This window comes from Mesocricetus auratus, unplaced genomic scaffold, assembly GCF_017639785.1.
Source record: "Mesocricetus auratus isolate SY011 unplaced genomic scaffold, BCM_Maur_2.0 Super-Scaffold_100028, whole genome shotgun sequence".
Classification (NCBI taxonomy): domain Eukaryota; kingdom Metazoa; phylum Chordata; class Mammalia; order Rodentia; family Cricetidae; genus Mesocricetus; species Mesocricetus auratus.
The window spans coordinates 16943177-16950414 of record NW_024429209.1 but is presented as its reverse complement, the minus strand read 5'-3'; positions in this window follow the sequence as shown (position 1 = coordinate 16950414).

Genomic DNA, 7238 nt, shown 5'->3' with positions numbered 1-7238 from the left:
GGATGCTGAAGCTGGACTCGCTGGGGTTGGGGTCTTGGAGGGGCTGATCTCTTTCCTGAAGCTGGACTCCCTGGGGTTGGGGTCTTGGAGGGGCTGATGTCTTTCCTGTGTGGGCGGCTCTTCTGGAAGCCGGGAGCGGGCCCGAAGATGGAGGGGGATAGGTGATGGGCGGGCAGTCCCCGCTGGAGACCCAATCTCACCTGAAGCTGGGCTCCCTCTGGCCAACAGTGCTTTATTCAAACCAATCAGACACATATTTACAGAATGAGGTTTCTCAACACTTTGGCCACAGTCATTCAAATTTGGCTCCAGGACAATCCATTTCCCTTTCACTTTGAGGTGTAAGCTGTGTTTTTTGTGTTGACATTAACAGAGATTTGCAACCATAAGAACCAGACAGGACAAGGGCAGCCATGCATGGTGCTCAGAGCTGGGGGACTGAGGTCTCTTCTCTCTAAGCATCTTATTGCTGTACTCTCCCATCATGATGGTGGGAGCTGACACAGTGCCTGTATTATGAACCAGTGTGCAGTGAGTGGCACAGGCCCATGACACAGCACCGAGCTTCCGCAGGGGTCACTTGAATGTAAGCATAGCCACATGGTGAGCATTGGGCTGATAAGCAGGATGACTGCTGACTAATGAGCTGGGAGCACAGTCAGTGAGGACATAAACAAAGGGGTAACCTGTTAAGAGAAGCTTTTTCTTTGCTAGCCGCTTTGGTTTATCACCCGCCAGCCACCTGGGCTCTGCCGCTTTGTAGTCCCCAAATAAACACACAAGACGCTGTATTAATTATGAAGCTGTTGGCCTTGCTTGTTTCTTACTGGCTAGCTCTGACTTAAGTATTACCCCATAATTGTTAATCTAAGTATGTTTCTTACCGGAGAATAGTTCCAGGCTTCCTACCCCCATGGCGTTACATCTCGAACTCTTGTGTTTCTCCTTCCCAGAATCCTCCTGGACTCCTAGCCCCACCTATCTAGATTCCTATTGGCCAGCAGTAATTTATTAACATATACACAGGACTTCCCCAACATCTCCTCCTTTCTGTTTAAACAAAAAGAAAGGTCTTAACTTTAACATAGTCAAATTGTATATGACAGAACAGTTATCAAGTAAGAACACAGTTACAACATTTTGTCTATTAACATTTAGCAAGATCTAAAGAAAATATCATCCATCCCATCCTTGTGAGTCCAAAGTCCTATATGTAGCTTATCTTTTATCATCACTAAGGAAAACTATAATTATAACTATCTGTCTTCAACTCCATCAAAAACCACAGAAGGATAATATATAAACACTAGGATTGACAGAGGTATATTACTGCCTGGACAGTCACCCGAAGTTCCTCTGTAACGTTGGGGCATCCATCTTCAGCCCATAGGCCACAATGTGTCTGGAACACTTCTCAGCAAAGCAGGAAATTTCAAACTGTCCATCTGCATTGACAGTCTATCATTCATTTTTCTTTGTCCTGCAGAAAGTCTCACGGACTCTTCCATGAAGCAGGAACCCTGTAAGACTGAGTTCAGCATTCACTTTCCTGTGGGTCCTGCATATCCAGATTATACAGCAACAGTCAAGCAGTCCAGGCAAAAGCAGTTTCTTGCCCAAATGGCTAACCTTGCCATGTTGAAAGCAAACTCCATAACGAGTTTCTTCAATGCCCATTTTCCTCTCATAATTGGTGCTGCCAGGAGCAGACATTTCTCATTGTCAAGAAAAACCCTAAACCATTTTAAATGCCATTTTCTGAGTTTGATTCTCCAGGACCTACACAGTAGAAGGAGAGAACACGTCACGTCCCAAAAAGTTGTCCTTGACGTCCATATACAGGCCTTGGCACATAAGCACAACTCTCCCTCCTCTCTCTGTGTGTAAATAAACACAATAAAAGAGAAAATACAAACTAAATAAAAGGATGCTCTACAACGAGCTAAAGAAAAAAGAAACTGGGCCATGGGCATGGGGACCCTTGCCTACAATCTACCCTCTGGAAGGAGAGACAGGAAGGTCAGGAGTATGTATGAGGCTAGCCTGGGCTACATGGGGCTCAAAAACTTAATTTAAAAAAGCCTAAATTCAAGAAAACAGAATCCACTTCGGTAGGTGTAGCAGCTGGATGGAAGGTTTACACATCATTTAACGGGTCCAAAATGTATGCTTTAAATCCCATCTAGAAAGACATGAAAAATTCACACTTCTTTTTTTAACTTTCAAATGTTTCTTATAGCTTCTTATGAGACATGTTTTTAGCCTAAATCTGTCATCCGCAGGCAGACATTAGCATTTCCTGGGAAGGGCTGACTAGGAAAGTAGGGGAAGAGAAAGCAGAGTAAACCAGATGGACCAGAGTTTGTTTTAAAGGTCTGTGTATATCAGAGAGCATCCAGAAGGTGCAGACTCAGTGCCCATCTCTGAGGCGTGGCTATAGGGTGGGGGTTCTGGTAGATGGCTTTAAACGCACTGCGCAAAATGCATATCGAGCAACCGAACTGTATTCACCATTTACCAGGCAGGGCGACACAGCAGGCCCTTGTTGACATTTGGAGCTGGGCAAATCCCTGCTGTGCAGGGTGCTGTTCCTTGTGACAAGAAACTTAGCTTTAGCTCCCTGCCGCCACCCCCTTTGAGATTCCGACATTACTCATATCTGGCTGCACAGGCAGAACGGTCTCCAAACATCACCAAATCTTACCTCGTGAGGGATCAGGGAGATGGGCATTAATTCTACTGTCCACTGACTCACTCGCTGCCCAAAGATGTCAGGGATAAAAAGACCATAGCCTCCCTCTCCCTCTCCCTCTTCCCCTCTCTCTGCCTAAAAATAGCTGCCATCTTGTTGAAAGGAGAAAAAGATGACCATATGTATTATTGTAATATATATAATTACTCTAAACTGTTCATGCATTGCACAGTGGTTAGCTCTAGACAAAACTAGAGACTAAGTCTGAATTTAGTACCGGTCACTTAGTGACATGTCATTTCACCTACCTGAAAGAGACCATTTGCCAGAAAATTGCCAAACATAGGCCAGAGAGATGGCTCAGGAGGAAAAGGCCTTTGCCAGGCACACCTGATAATCTGAGTTCAACCTCTGGAACCCACAGGATGCGCGAGGAAAGAACCTACTCTGCAAGGTTGCCCTCTAACCTCTAACCTCTAGCCTCTAGCCTCTAGCCTCTAACCTCTATCCTCTAGCCTCTAACCTCTAGCCTCCGCATGTGCACTGTGGCACACGTGCCCCTTCCCCTCCATTGTGGGTTGTTTTATTTTACTCTTCGGGGGCCCACCACCCAGCTCCCAAATAAATCACTTGGAGTCTTATTTTTTCTTATGAATGCCCAGCCTTAGCTTGGCTTGTGTCTAGCCAGCTTTTCTTAACTTGAATCATCCTGTCTCCTCTAGTCTCCAGTCTTTTACCGTTCTCCATTTCTGTATATCCTTTCTTTCCTTCTTATTCTGTGTCCGGCTGTGTGGCTCAGTGGCTGGCGCTCAGAGTCCTCCTCCTTCTCCTGCTCCTAGATCTTTCCTCCCAGATTTCTCCTCCTATTTATTCTCTGTGCCTCCCGGTCCCACATATCCTTCTCTCCTGCCTACCATTGGCTGTTCAGCTCTTTACTAGACCAATCAGGTGTGTTAGATAGGCAAAGTAACAGCTTCACAGAGTTAAACCGATGCGACGCATCTTTGCATCACGAAAACAAATATTGCACAACGTAAACAAGTGTAACACATCTTTAACTAATATTCTATAACACCCCTCCCCAACACACCCTACTCTTTAAAAAAGATTGAGGCTGGGTGTGGTGGTGCACGCCTTTCATCCCAGCACTCGAGAGGCAGAGGCAGGCTAATTTGTGTGAGTTCAAGAACAGCCTGGTCTACAGAGTGAGTTCCAGGCTAGCCAGGGCTATGTAATGAAACCCTGTCTTAGAAAAACAAAACAATAGCCGATTATCAGAAGCATTAAACAATCAAAGCTTGACAAGCACAGCCTGCAACATATGGTCAGCAGCGTAAGCCTGCTGTTAATTCCCAGGAGAGGCAGAAAGGACCTTGGAAGTCTGTGACAAGTTGTTCACAGTGTGCCTTACACACAATAAACTGTACAAAGGAGGAGGGATGTCTGTCACCGACCCATTCTCCTTCCCGGGGATGTTCTGAGTACCAACACAGCAGAGTGGTGCTGAGAACGAGGAAATCCTCAGGGCGGCTCACGGGGCTCCAGAGCCAGCACGAGGCTGGGCACTCCACCCTCCGGTTGTCACAAGTGATTACTGGCTGCCAGTCACCAGGATCCTTCCTGTCCAAGACTCGGAGCAGAAGGCTGCTCAGCAAAGGTTTGCGGATTCTGCGATCTTCACACACTCTGTCACTCACCACGCTGGTGCCAGAAAGGTGCCTTCAGGCTTGCCAGGAAGCTGGGATGTTGCTAGAACAAGCTGAGAAGGAGGAGAAGGAGGTGGGCTCTACTCTCAGACGCCCGCCCACTCGGGCCATCTGCTTGTTTATGTTCTTGGCTTCATTGAGCACCATGAAGATGAAGGACTGAGAAGCAAAAATGAAAGCCTGACGTCGAGTACTCAGATTTGGGGTTCCATGTAGAGCATTGTCTCTCAGTCCCCGCCCACCCGTGATACTTTCCAGTTCCTGGACTTCCTGGAGGGCCGAGATGCAAGCAAGAAGGGTGAGATGGGAAGAGCTACCATAGGGGAAGATTCGGGGTGCCTTTGTGTGTCCTGGCTTCTCCACATGCATCCCAGAGTCCCCGTAGTTCTTTAGTAGATTGTTGAGGATCCTCTCAGCCAGATTCATCCTTAGCTCCATGTCTTCCAGCTGTATGTTTTAAACACATTAGACTCTCTGTGAGTGGTCAAGGAAATGAGGAGGGCACGCATGTGAGTTTTCTCACCCCCTGAATGCTCACATGAGGTCTGAGGACAGCGGGAGACCATCTCTGAGGTGACTGACGTGGGGCCCCACCCTGTTGGGTGCAGAAATATCAAGCCTCCCTCTTCCTTTCTGCAAAATGGGAGTCATGTGGTTCTTCCTCCTCCATTGTTGCATCTAAGTCACTTCAATACAAATCTTGGCCACCTTGGCATTGCAACCCTTTCTATTTCAATACACTTCTCCAAGAAAAACGGAGACTTATGTGACACATCCTCATCACCAAGAATTACCATGATACCACATGATACCGAGCTGGTATCTAAATTGTCTCAACTTTAAAAAAGTCTTTAAATTATACTTAAAGTGTGTGTGTGTGTGTGTGTGTGTGTGTGTGTGTGTGTGTGTGTGTGTCTGCTGTACCACAGGACAACTTGCTGGAGTCTCCTCTTTCCATGTGAGTTCTGGGGATTGAACTCAGGTCTTCAGACTTGGTGGCAAGTGCCTTCACCTTCTGAGCCATCTCACTGGCCCCTTTCCCAGGTCTTTTGCACCCAACAGTCTTGTTGCCCTGGATATCCTATTTGATAAAATAAGTGGGAGTTGCCAGCCTCATGTCATTCTCACAGAGCAGAAAGGAAATGGAGACAAGGAAGACATCTTACATTTTGAAATCCAGAATTGTAGATGCTGGGCCCCGGAACCTGCAGCCTCACCTCACAGGTGACTGGCTCTTGGGGCCTTTGATAATAAGTTAAGATGTTTGCCTTCCAACTCAGCTCTCATGTGGAACCTGGGGAACCAAACGCATGCATGCGTCCTGCATGGCTGGCAGTGAGCACTGCACGATCTCTCAGAAGCCGGTTGCTAAGTAAACTAACTAGAAAGTATCTACTGGGCGCCTGTGGTAGCCTGGTAGGGCTCAGTCAGGAAAGTGCTTGCTGCACAAGCATAAGAACATGAGTTCAAGTCCCCAGCGCCGATGTAAAAAGCCAAATGTGGTGCTGCCTGACTATATTCCTACAGGGAAGCAGAGACAGGTAGATCCCTGCAGCTCACTGGCCACCCAGACTAAACCATCAGTGAGCTCCAGGCTCAGTGAGAGACTCTGTCAGAACAAATAAAATGGAGATCAAGGGAGGAAGACACGTACACAAGCATGCACACACACACACACAAGCATACACACACACACAAGCATGCACACACACACAAGCATGCACACACACATACATACAAGCATACACACACACAAGCATACACACACACAAGCATGCACACACACAAGCATACACACACACACACAAGCATGCACACACATACACACACAAGCATGCACACACACAAGCATGCACACACATACACACACAAGCATGCACACACACACACAAGCATGCACACACACACACACAAGCATGCACACACATACACACACAAGCATGCACACACACAAGCATGCACACACATACACACACAAGCATGCACACACACACACAAGCATGCACACACACATACATACAAGCATGCACACACATACACACACAAGCATGCACACACACAAGCATGCACACACATACACACACAAGCATGCACACACACACAAGCATGCACACACATACACACACAAGCATGCACACAGACACAGACACACACACACACACACACACACACACACACACACAGACAAAGGATATTTGGATATTGTATGGCAGACAGTGAGACAAAGCAGGGGAAGTGGTTGGACAGGGTGACAGTGGAACAGAGCTTGGATGAAGCCAGGGAGTGGCTGAGAGGACATTCCAGGCAGAGCATAACTATTGCTCATTGAAACTCCACTGGTGGAAGAAAGGGTGGGAGACCATGGAATGGGAAGAGCTCTGGGGGCAGGAGAGAGTACCAGAGTTGGGGGGAGCCAAAGTCACAGGAGAGACCGGGGACGCCATCTAGAGTGTGCTAACAAGCCCCTTCTCACGGAGCCAGGCAGTAGTAGTTAGACTCTGTAAGTCCTTTGGTCTTCATGAAATTCTGTCACCACTGAGGGAAACCTTGCCATAGATAACGTGTTAATGAATGGGCATAGTTAATACTGCAGTAAACCCTGCTTATGGTAGCAGGTGAGGCTTGGCTCAGTCTTCTACCCTGTGATCCAGGGCTTTACAAGACCTAGTAATTACCCTGAATTTAATTAGAAGGCACTGGAGGATTTTAAACAGGAGAACAATATAATTTAATTTACTTTTTAATGGTGACCATGGCTGTTCTTCATGCACTATAGAAAGGCAAGCTCAGACACCAGAAGACAGACAGAACACACAAGAAACTGACGGTTAATTTTGATG